This window comes from Tachyglossus aculeatus, chromosome X2 (assembly GCF_015852505.1).
Source record: "Tachyglossus aculeatus isolate mTacAcu1 chromosome X2, mTacAcu1.pri, whole genome shotgun sequence".
In the NCBI taxonomy this organism is placed as follows: domain Eukaryota; kingdom Metazoa; phylum Chordata; class Mammalia; order Monotremata; family Tachyglossidae; genus Tachyglossus; species Tachyglossus aculeatus.
This window is the reverse complement of record NC_052100.1, coordinates 24271189-24283891: the sequence shown is the minus strand read 5'-3', so window position 1 is coordinate 24283891 and position 12703 is coordinate 24271189. Positions and strand designations below refer to the sequence as shown.

Sequence of the window (12703 nt, the reverse complement as noted above, 5' to 3'; positions counted from 1 at the left end):
AGTCTAAATGTGGTATTCAAAGAGAGTTCAATTTTTTTTATTAACTGTTGTATCAAAAACAATAAGCACCTATTTTGTATGAATTTAACCAATACAAAACTCCCTTGTTGGACTCTAAATAGATTAAGGAAATTTCATATTTTAATAGACATAAACAAAGACAAACATATGTCTCTATTGGGAAACCATTGCTTCCCTGAGCCCATCCTTCTATTCTTTCCATTTACCAGACAAAGGCAACTAGACAATTGCCTCATTTCTACGCATGTTTTGCATCTTTATATTTCTTCCACCATGTGTAAATACATGGCATTATTTGCTTAGCTCATATTCTATCCTGATCATCCACTAGTGATAAATCAGTTCTTACTTGGAGCAAGCAGACAAGAGAATGAGACAGGAGCAGTAGAGCAAAATCATCACCATCTACAAAGCCTTTACTGACTACAGATTGTCTGCTTGCTACTCGAGGGAGTAATCTCTTTTCTAATAATGTCTGTAACGGCCAGTAATCTATTATGAAACGATGATGATAGTTGTTAAGCGCTTACTATGTGTCAATTGCTACCACTCCCAAGCAACTTTAATCCCACTCCTTCCCAGGTGGTGGATGCAATCGTTGAGAACTTTCAGTATGCAATACAGAAGAGTTATTGGGCCTCATCTCCCTCCCCTTCTAGACTGTAAGCTCATCATAGGCAGGGAATGTACACTGTACTCTCCCAAGCACTTAATACAGTGCTCTGCACACAGTAAATACTCAAGAGCTTAGTACAGTGCTCTGCACACAGTAAGCGCTCAATAAATAAGATTGAATGAATTAATATGATTGACTGATTGATTGACAAGGAGTTTACAATCTAAAGGTCCAGGAGAAAAGTATGTAATCTCCATTTCATGGATGAGGAAACTGAGGAACAAAAGAGTTAAATGACTTACCCGAGGACACATGCACAACTGAGATTAGAACCCATACCTCCTTAGTCTCAGTCCTTTGCTCTCCACCTACGAACACTGAAAGTACTTCAGAAAATAATGATAATAACAATAATAATAATAATGGCATTTATTAAGCACTTACTATGTGCAAAGCACTGTTCTAAGCACTGGAGAGGTTACAAGGTGATCAGGCTGTCCCATGGGGGGCTCACAGTCTTAATCCCTATTTTACAGGTGAGGTAACTGAGGCACAGAGAAGTTAAGTGACTTGCCCAAAGTCACACAGCTGACAAGTGACAGAGCCGGGATTTGAACCCATGACCTCTGACTCCAAAGCCCGTGCTCTTTCCACTGAGCTACGCTATAACCTCTGCTGCCTCAGATTCTTTGGTTGCAAAATGGTCATCAGGAGTTCAGCTCTCCTGAGGGTTCTTAGATAATTAGGTGTGTATTTATGTGCAATTGTGTATGTATGTGAGTGAATCAGGCCACTTGGATTTTTTTATCCAAATTCACTGTTGAATTCAACCTTATTCTCATCTGACCAATGAAAACCTTGGCAACATGTATTATTTAGCCCTGAAATAAATAGGTCTGTGATGGTTCACATCTCCAATTCATGATGGCAAATGGCATTTGCAATTGTCTTAATTAAATTGCTTCTTCCAGCAGGACCTCTTGAGGTGGGCTATATTATTGAGTCCTTTTCTCCACCCTACCTAAGGTATTCCTAGGTAGGAATACCTAGGAGTAAAAGAGGGTCTTGGACACTCCAGGGCGCTTGGTGACTCTTTAATGAATTACAGCCTCATTAGATGAAAAGAGGGGAAAAATATTTACCATTGGGGAAATCTCCCTTTTCCCCACAAGCCACCAATGCTGAAGAATGAAGCCCATTTGTGGAAAATGTGTTGCTCAGATGTTCTCCTCACCCCAAAAGTCTGGACATGAAGAAAACAAACCTAAACTGAAGACAGGTGAAGTTCAGTTTGACACAAGAGACCACAGCTTAACTGTCAGGGATGAGATCCTAGGTAGGGCTAGGGAGAGAGGCTGCGAATTCTCCTTCATTCAAGAGACATTATTAAGAGTGTCGATATAGTCAACCATTATATAACCCAAGGCAAATGGCTTAATGCCCTTGTGCTTCTGTTTTCTCATCTGTAAAATGGGGATAAAATGTATGTTCTCTATCTAGAAGGCCCATGTAGGACAGGGACTGTGTCTGAGATGCTTATACTGTAACTGCCGGAATGCATCTCATAGAGCCAGGAATGTAGCATGTGTTTCACAAACACAGTTCTAATTATTCAGTGAGCTTCCACAGGGTGTATAGAGAGGTTTGTCATCTGAACACTAAAGATATTTTTTTTTGCATGCTTTAAAACAACATGAGGATCTGCCAGTATCACAGTGAGTCACGAGACTTGGTGATGGTGCTAGAATCCTGGCTAGAAAGAAGGAAAAAAATAAGGGGCAATAATAGGCAGGCTTATCTCCCATGAGACCCCAGAGGATGCATAATTTGTGTTCTCCCGAGCCCAAAGGGGAGAATAGAGCTGAACCTTGCATTATTGACTTTGGTTTTCACAGCTTCTAGCTTCTTGTGCACTGGATCAACTTCGGTTAATTTCTGGCTCAGCCATGGATTATCATTTTCAAGGTGATACAAAAAGCTCTTACATGAAGCAGTTTATTGTTTCCAATATTTTCATTTAAGCGCTTTGATCAATATCTGACAAGTCAATTAAAGCATACAAACAGTTTTTCTGGGTCCCACAGGACTTTTTCTTTCGAGTCATTTTTTTAAAGCTTATTTTTTTTTAAAGGAACACAACTTTCCCAAATTTGTGCACCCTTCTGATTCTTGTTTTATCAAGGAAATGAAATTTGTCATGCTGCCATACATCATTTCCACTGCAGTACAATGTCCCATCTGTGTGTCAAGTACAAAAGAAAAGCATTTTGTGAAAAATTGCTAAAGAAGTAATGATTTTTGTCCTCAACTCTTTGTTTTGCCTTTCAATAAAGAAGGCGACATGTGCCACAAATGATATATTATTGTTTAGGTCCAACCCTAGTGCATAACCAAAACCATGTTTCACAGCAGAGAAACTATAGTTTACTGCCCTTATGGCTCTGATGAGAATATAATGTTCTTCAGTTTATAAATGCTTTGAGGTCAATACATGATTTGCTTCAGTTTGTTCATCCAATGAGCAGAAGGTCCAAAAATATATCAAACCATTAGACAGCCCACTGGAAGCTAGGCGGAGGGGCCGAGTGATGGAAAGGGTTCTGTGGAAACCCCTCTGTCAGCTGGAGATGAGATAATTAGATCCAGGTAATACATTGAAGCCCCATCAGGGAACAGGAGAGCAAACATGTCATCTTTATGGGTCTTTCTTGTTCTCCCCAACTACAGTGGACGGAGATAGTAAAACCTGGGAAGGATTCATCAGTGCCCTGTAACTACCACGATAGCAGTATAATCGAACTCTCCTCACTCAATCATCCTCATTACCTAGAGACTTGATCATTAGATCATGAGCCCCATGTGGGACAGGGACTGGATCCAACCCCATTATCTTGCATAATAATAATAATAATAATAATGATGGTATTTGTTAAGCGCTTACTATGTGCCGAGCACTGTTCTCAGTGCTGAGGTAGATTCAAGGTAATCAGGTTGTCCCACCTGGGGCTCACAGTCTTAATCCCCATTTTACGGATCAGGTAACTCAGGCACAGAGAAGTTAAGTGACTTGTCTAAAGTAACACAGCTGATGTGGCAGAGCCAAGATTAGAACCCATGACCTCTGACTCCCAAGCCCATGCTCTTTCCACTAAGCCATGCTACTTCTCCATTATTATTATTATTGTTATTACTAACCCGTGTAAGCAAACAACCACTCCAGAGCACCACAAGAGAAAACATCTTCATCCTCTTCTCCCTTTTTCCTGTCTTTCAAAGGGAGAAACAGAAATGCATTTGGATTTGAATCTTTTAATATTGCAACTTTTACTATTTCATAGGTCACTCCTAATACTGAGGAAATATTGACCTGGGCAACCTTCAGTAGTAAGACTGGAAGCTTGTTGTGGGAAAAGAATGTGTCTACCAACTGTGTTATATTGTCATATTGTACCCTCCCAAGAGCTGAGTATAATAATCTCACACAGTAGGGGCATAATAAATACGACTGATTGATTATTAGTTAACATTCAAAGCTATTAACTCCCCATGCAATAAACTACCATGCCACCAGGATAGAAATGTGACCTGATTAAAAACCTACAGTGACACTGATGATAATAATAGAACTATTTTAACCATTTAGTAAATGCAGATATAATACTATACAAAGGCCTTAATACAATCAGATGAGATACAGCTCCTCCCCCACGTGAGTCTTCATAGTCTAAGGGGGAAGGAGAAAAAATATTTAATCATTATTTTATAGATCAGGAAACTGAGGCACAGAGAAGTTAAGTGATTGGTCCAAGATCACTTGGAAGGCAAGTGGCAGAGCTTGTGGGGCTTCTGACTGCCAGTCCTAGGCTATTTCCACTAGGCTACACTGCTTCTCCACAAAAACTGGCATCAGCTTTGGGTAGGGACTGTATATGTTGCCAATTTGTACTTCCCAAGCGCTTAGTACAGTGCTCTGCACATAGTAAGCGCTCAATAAATACAATTGATGATGATGATGATGATCAGCTAATGCATGTTGGCTATGGACTTATACTACTAACACTTCCACTGAAAGGATAACAGCCGTTTCTCAACTTATTTCTATCATCAATCAATGGTATTTATTGAGCTCTTATTGTGTGACAAGCACTACACTAAGCACTTGAGAGAATACCAGTGACTAGATATGACCCTTGCGCACATGGAGTTTACAGTCCACAGGGGGGAAAAGACATTGAAATAAATTACAGCTAGGGAAAATGGCAGCATATAAGGATATGTGAGCAAGTATTCTGTGGCTGTGGGTGAAGTGAATAACCAAGTCCATGGGTGACACGGAAGGAGAGTGAGTAGTGGAAATGAGGGCTTAGTCAGGGAAGGCCTCTTGGAGGAGATGTGATTTTCAGTGGGCTTTGAAAGTGGGGAAAATAGTAGTCTCTCAGATATGATGGGGGAGAGTTCCTTGAATGTCAGCTTGATAAGCTTTAAACCTTGCTCAGAAGATTATGACTGTAAATTCTATCTGGAAGTCCTATGCACACATGAAGGACATCAAACATCCTTAGTTCTGTGATCACCAAACTTCATTCTTTATATTTTTTTACTGCTCTTAACTTTTTCAAAGACAAAAAAATCCATGTTTGATTCCATTATAATATGCTGCTACTTATTATCTTGGAAAATATTTTATTAGATGATGGATGTATTATCCCCCCCCAAATTAAACCCTTAGCATGCCTTCATCCACAGTAGGCAGTTTCCAGAAGAAACTAAGAGAAAATATAAATTTCTCTCTGTTACATCTAAGAGAAGAAGGAAATACAGTAATTTATTGGGCCTTCCTTAAACCCGTATTTTAGAAATATTACTGATATGACATGCTTAATGAAAGAACTCCATGAAAAACGTTGGTAATATTTTCATTCAAAGATTCCTTATAAAAGGGAGGATTAGGGATAGAACAACATGCATGGAATGATATAGAATCAGTCCAGAAATCTACTGGGCTCGTATTCATAAGAGCAAGATTAACTCAAATAAACCTACTTCAGTCATTCTCAGCACTTATTGAGCCTCCATCTGAGAAGATGATGATGGAGTCTCCTATTGTAAAAAATGGACAATAGACTGTGAGCCCATTCTAGACTGTGAGCCTGTTGTTGGGTAGGGACCCTCTCTATATGCTGCCAACTTGTACTTCCCAAGCACTTAGTACAGTGCTCTGCACACAGTAAGTACTCCATAAATACAATTGAATGAATGGACAAGTCTTAGTCCTGAAACTTCAGGACTGCAAAGCCACACACAGGAATTTCTTAGTGAAAGTGATTTATTCAGTGCTCAGAACCACTCTTAGCGTGTGTATATAGTTGTCCTTCATATTCGAAGACACCACTGACGATGAAATTCACCAATGAATCACTGGATGACTGAAAAGACTATTGAGGAATTATAATTCCAGCTATATCATGTGTTCCAAATTACCATTCTGTGATGTGCTGTCATATTAGATGTTTTCAGCGCTTGGTCCATTTTTTTACTTTGGCTCCCTTGTTTCTTGTTTCTTACAAAGTTCTTGCTAGAAGCTGCTTTATTTTTTACAGCAGAGTGCCATTCTGGTCTGACAATTGACTCCTTGTTTTCAGCTAGGATATAGCATTGTCTGAAGTTTCATTTTACTCTGTCTTGAAATGTTTTCTCTGCCCTCCATAGTTTCAATTTCCCATTTTCAGGTCTCCATACAGCAGCTCTGGGCATCCTGCTGTCACTTGTTCCCCTCATATGTCCAACCAGTGAGCCGGGTTGAGGTGCACTAAGAAAGTTCCTGCTCCAATAAAAACCCAAACTCAGCCAGCCTCTGGCTTGGCTGGCAACTCTACTCACATTTGTGAGTCCTGAAGATTTTTCAGTGAATATAGCCCTATTCACATGCAATCCTAAAAGGATGACTTTAATGAATTAACAGCCTATTTCACTCCGAACTGCACTTTGCTCAAAAATCCAATCTCAGTTGTGATAGATCCATGGTTCTATCTCCTCTGCTTCTACTCTCTCAATGGATGGCTTTGGGCTCCTTTCCTCTGGAATTCCATAGCTCCAGGATAATTGGTTTCCTTCACTCTCTTTTCACAGAATGGGAATCTTCTTTTTCCATTTCTCTTGGTCCTCTAAGCAACCTCAAAAAATGGACTCCTGGTTGGATCTTAAATGATTTGGCCTGGCCACTTTTTTTGATTTTGCCCCACCACACTTCTCTTCCCCTGGAGAAGAATATGCTGAAATGCAGACCACTTCCCTAATTAGATCAACCTCCTCATCCTTCCTTCTCAAAAATGTTTTCCACAGCTTACAGAGCAAGATTATGCTTCCTACATTTCAAATAAAATACCAGTTCTCTATTATCCCACTCTTTGAATAAAAGCTCACTGGACTCAAGTATTGAAAGGTGGGGCTTCTTCAGTGTGCTAATCTTTCCACTAAAATATATCATCCTGTCATAGCTTGCATCCTCTGAGATATAACTCTGAGGCTGGAAATATTTGTTTCGGGGCATTCTCCTTCATTCTCTTCCTCTTCTCCTCCCACTCCCCACCTTCCTCCTCCTTCTGTCTTCCATTGATTCTCCTTACCCCTTTTGCATGGCTGATCATGGCATTCATTTATGAGGGCTACATTTCTTGGGAAGAAATGAAACCAACAAAAATTTGAAGGATTACGAACCTATACTCCAGTGAGAAAAAAGTAAAGGAGTTAGAAGAATTGGAAAGGTGATTTTTCTTTTAACTTGGACCAACGCTCAAAATTTTACTTTGTAACTTTCCTAAAAAAATTACATTTGATTCAAAGTATTTGTCAGAATGTATGTGCATCAGCAGAGGGCTATTTGCACAGTGGTAACAACAAATGCTATCATTCTCACTGTGGTGAGATTGATTAGCCAGAACTGCAGAACTGAGAAAATGTTATCACTTACTCTTTACTAATTTGCAAATTATTCTTCATTATCTAGCTAGGACATTTTTAGACACTGATAAAAATTCCTGCTACATACAAATATAATATTTATATTTCCATGCCAGAGAAATTATTTTTCCATCCAGAATGTATTCATGATGCTCTAGAAAAGTCAATTTCTAAGGGAGATTGTGAGACACTGCAACAGGACAAATAATTAAAGGTTAATTACAGATGTCTATCAGCCTGTAACATATTACTCCCAGCTTTTTTCTTTTTTTTCTGTATTGATTTTTGGGGTCTTTTAGTTTTCTACAGCTCTTCAAACTGAAAATTCGTTTAGGGAACTGAGGTCTCTAAAGCCAGTAACATCAGCCTAGGCAAGAGAAAACACAAACAAGTTTCCTTTGATAATTTTGGATTTTTGGAAGAAAATGACACTTTTTCTGATCACCTGCTTCTGATATCCCAATTTTGATGATATTTTATCCTTAATAGTCAGAAGAAATACTACATACTATATGTGGAAAGAATTACATTTTTTTTAAGCAAAGGGTCTTTGCTGTGAGCTGTTGGATTTGAAAAGAGAGCGAAGAGTGGTCCCTTATATACATGTCAGTGAGAGAGTTATGCTCATCAGTCCTAGCTCTCCATGACCAGTAAAGAATCAATCAATCAATCAATCAATTGATGGTCTTTTTTGAGCACTTACTGTGAGCACTTGAACACTGAACTAAGTGCTTGGGAAGGTACAATAGTTGGAAGACAAGATTTCTGCCCACAACAAGCTTTTAGTATAAAAGAGGAGACAGACATAAATATAAATAATCTATAATATACAATTTAAAGAACAGAACAGGGTCTAAAAGAAAATGTCCAGAGTGTGGGAAGTTTTTCCAATCAAAGCATGGATTTGGATAGATGGCTCTTTCACTGTGGATTAGTTACCAAAATGATATCTATCAGTCAAAAATATAAACTGAGTCCTGTTGAGCATGAAAAGTCCTCCAGTGTCATGGGCCTTCTCATTTTGGTGCTTTAAACAAATTGTCATCTATATTTTAGTAACAGCTGAGTTATTCCAGTGAATGGAAAGTGGTATTGAATTTTTAGCATCTGGATAGCTTTGCTCCCTTCGGTATTTTCATCCTCCATCGCTAAAAATCCACTTCCAAAAAGGCCCACCCACATACACCCCAAAATTCACACACACACTCTGGAAAGCTACCGGAACATGGTTGAAGGAACTAATAAGCCCTCTTCAGAAATCCAGAACGTGGCCCATGATTTTTATCGATTAAATAGGAGAATCTCATTTTGATTCCTTTATAGCATGCATAGCTAGAGGATACGATTCATAAAAGACTATGGTCTTACAACCCAATGAAGAAATGTACATAATTACAAGCTTGGAAAGCATTAAAATATTTTTAAAACAACATATTGCTTGGAGGCAGGAGCAGTTTGTGAGATGCATCTGGCAGGGGCAGAGCCCAGACCTTTGTGAAAGCAGCAAAGAACTGCCAAAAGGATTTTATTATATTTTTTTTCCAATTGCATTCTTTAAATGTAACATTTGATTTTAAAATCACGTTAACCACTGAAGAATATATGAATGTGATTTTGCATTCCCTATTAGAGCACTGTCAAAGCTCTACTTAAAAGTCTGCTAACATTTCCATTACAAACTCTTCTATTTTTAAGTGGTTTATAACCAGCCATAAAGTTTTACTCTGGGATGAAAATTGACAATCCAAGATTTCAGCCTGGAAGCAAAATTATTTTTCTATATGCTTAAAAACATATTTGGCCATTGAAAACCTACGAGAATGAAAATACAATAAAGGAGTATAAATTTGTTAGCTAATGATGATTTTATGCCGCTCTGTAATCTGGTGCAACTGTTTGACACTTTAAATATAATTTTCTATAAAAATAAAAACCCAATTTAACCTCCATTCAAGCTAATGCAGCTCTATTTAGTCAGCATCACCAAGTGTACCTTTTCCTAAAGTTGACTCTATCCAAGACCACTCTTCCACATTTCTTTTGCAATGAAGATTGCTCTCAGTATTCCACTCCAGTGCTGCTCTTCCTAAGCTTCACTGAATAAAAAATGTAGACGAGAAACAAGAAGAGTTAATAAAGCAAGACACAGATTTGACCAGAAATGTTTAAAACAAATTTTCAGTAGCAGGTTATAAAAACCCAAAGCAAATATTCTCTGGAGTCCAAACAGAAACATTTTCCTAACTCTGTAGCATATTTCTCAATCCCCCGCTAATGAATTGGAATATTCCTATTGATAGCCTTAAGAAAGTCATTTCATTTGGCAACTCATAGTAGTGTTTGTTGTAGCAGTAGTAGTAGTAGTAGCACTTATTCAAGGCCCGCTGGATTTAAAGAACAGTACTAAGCTTTTAGGATTCACAGTCCCTTATCCATTGCTACCAAGACAGACACTGTGGTAACCATTGCCTCTCCTCCCAACATCTGTAACAATTATGGTATTCGTTAAGCACCTACTATGTGCCAAGTACTGTTCTAAGTGCTGGGGTAGATACGAGGTAATCAGGTTGTCCCACGAGGGCCTCACAATCTTAATCCCTATTTTACAGATGAGGTAACTGAGGCACAGAAAAGTTAGGGGACTTGCCCAAGGTCACACAGCAGATAAGTGGCGGAGCTGGGATTAGAACCATGTCCTCTGACTCCCAAGCCCGTGCTCTTTTCACTAAGCCATGCTGCCTCTCCACTCCTGGCTAGCTCTGTGCATGCTAGTTTAATGAAGGAATTGGACATGAAATTACTATCACTGCTCCGAATACACTGACTTTAAGGCACTCAATCAGCTCGCTCCCTCCTTCCTATTTCACTGATCCCCTAATGGCATTCCAATCTGCACACCCTGCTCCTCTAGGACCAGCATAATAATAATAATAATGGCATTTATTAAGTGCTTACTATGTGCAAAGCACTGTTCTAAGTGCTGGGGAGGTTACAAGGTGATCAGGCTGTCCCACGGAGGGCTCACAGTCTAAATCCCCATTTTACAGATGAGGTAACTGAGGCACAGAGAAGTTAAGTGACTTGCCCAAAGTCACATAGCTGACAAGTGGCAGAGCCAGGATTAGAACCCATGACCTTTGACTCCCAAGCCCATGAGTACATACTCGATAATGCTCTCTGTATCTTGATCAATCAAACAAACAATTGATGGTATTTATAGAGCACTTACTATGTGCTTGGAAAAATACAGTACAATAGAATTAGCAGACTTGTTTCCTGCCCATGTTGAGCTTACAGCCTAGAGACAAGTTTAGTCTGGAATCTTACAAGTCTTGATCTCATCTATCCCACCACTGGCCATTTGCCCATGTCCTCCTTTGGGCCTAGACTTCCCTACTACTTGAGATGTGATCTTGGGAAAAGAAAAAATTATATGTGGGACTTTAGAAGGATTTTGAAAATGGGGAGACCTCTGGCCTGGATGATCTTTGGGTGGGGGGAGTTCTAGGCAGAAGGAAGGGAGTGAATCAAGGGTCAGAAGCAGGAGAGGCAATGAGCAGTTGAGCATGTGAGGAATGGATAACATGAGCTGGGGTGAAGTCGGAGAAGAGAGTGGATGAGTAAGAGTTGAAGGAATGCTTCAAAGCCAATAGGCATTTCCATGTGATGTGAAGAATAAGTAGTAACTATTGATCCAAGTATCAGAGTGAAGCGTAGCCTGGAGAGGAGAAAAGCTAGAGGCAGGGAAACTAGTGAATCAATCAGTGGTACCTGTTGACCACTTACTGTGTGTACAGCACTCTACTGAGCATTTGGAAGACTACAATATAACATTTGGTGAAGAAGCTTATAGAGTAGTCAAACTGGGATTTAAGAATACCAGGGGTGGTAGCTTTTGGGAAAGAAAGGAAGTGGAGGATCAGAAAACGTGAAAAACAAAACAACAGCATTGAGCAACAGGCTGGATGTAAGAGCTGATCATGTCTACTAATTCAGCTGTACTCTCCCAAGCACTTTGTATAGTGTTTCTCATGCAGTAGGTGCTCGAATAATAATACTGATGGTTGGGAAGAGAGCATAGAGTCCAGGGTAATGCCAGGATTGTGGGCTTTGGAAAGAAGAAGGATGGTGGTATTGTCAACTGTGCTGGGAAGGTTTGGTGGGCGGAGGATTTTAGTGGTAAGATGAGGAATTCAGTCTTCAACATTTTAGCTGGAAGCACAAGTGGAACAATGATAGTAGGACTTGAAGACAAGAGGAAATGCACAATTGCTGATGTGGAGAGAGGTCTTCATGTCCATTGCATGTCATTTGTAATTTTAACAGAGAGTTTCCCTCCAACGTGGCTCCTGCCACTGACTTCTGGAGTTCAGGAACAGTGCCCAAATTCACAGAAAACTGAGAAAGGAAGGCAACTGTCCTGGAGCAAAGAGTGGGGTGTCAGGTCAGAGATATGCTCTAGATTCAGGAGAGCTTGGAGTAATTCTACATAAAGACACATGCATTATCCTCACTCTATGCTGAGTACCTACCACAAGTCATGTGACATCCCCTGTGTCACAATCTCATCAAGAGCCATCAGGGCCACCCGAGGCACAGCTGAAAAGGCATGGTAAAATATGGAGACATTATACTGGGAGTGGGATAGACCATCAGGACTCCTAAAACAGTAGCTTTGGGGCAGATTTTGATACAGAAAACAGAATTTAAAACATCTCCAGGATTGAAAGTAGCAATTCCATTAAAACAGCAAAGGATATTTTCACCTCCCTACCCAAACCTGTCCTCTCTGTGACTTTATTACTATAGACAACATCGCCAGCCAACCTGTCTCACAAGCCTGTAAAACTTGCAGTTATCCTCAACTCAGCTCTCTAATTTGACTCCCATATTCAGTCTGTTGCCAAATTCTGTTAGTTCTATCTTCACAACATCTCTAAAATCCATTCCTTCCTCTTCACCCATACTGCTACCATACTGATCCAAGCACTTATGATATCCCACCTTGATTACTGCATCAGCCTCCTCACTGACCTCCTTGCCTCCTGTCTCTTCCCACTGTAATCCAAACTTCATTTCTGCTTCCTGGATCATTTTTTTCAGGCC

General features: G+C 39.7%; 1 long non-coding RNA gene across 1 annotated transcript; it reads right to left on the bottom strand.

The window, feature by feature from the left end:
* Positions 1-1717: 1717 nt before the first annotated feature.
* Positions 1718-9688, bottom strand: LOC119949621. The gene is made up of 3 exons (XR_005457234.1): positions 9591-9688; positions 3833-3904; positions 1718-1906 (listed from the first exon to the last, which is right to left on the bottom strand). It is a non-coding gene; the product is annotated as an uncharacterized LOC119949621 (long non-coding RNA).
* Between the last annotated feature and the right edge of the window lie 3015 nt (positions 9689-12703).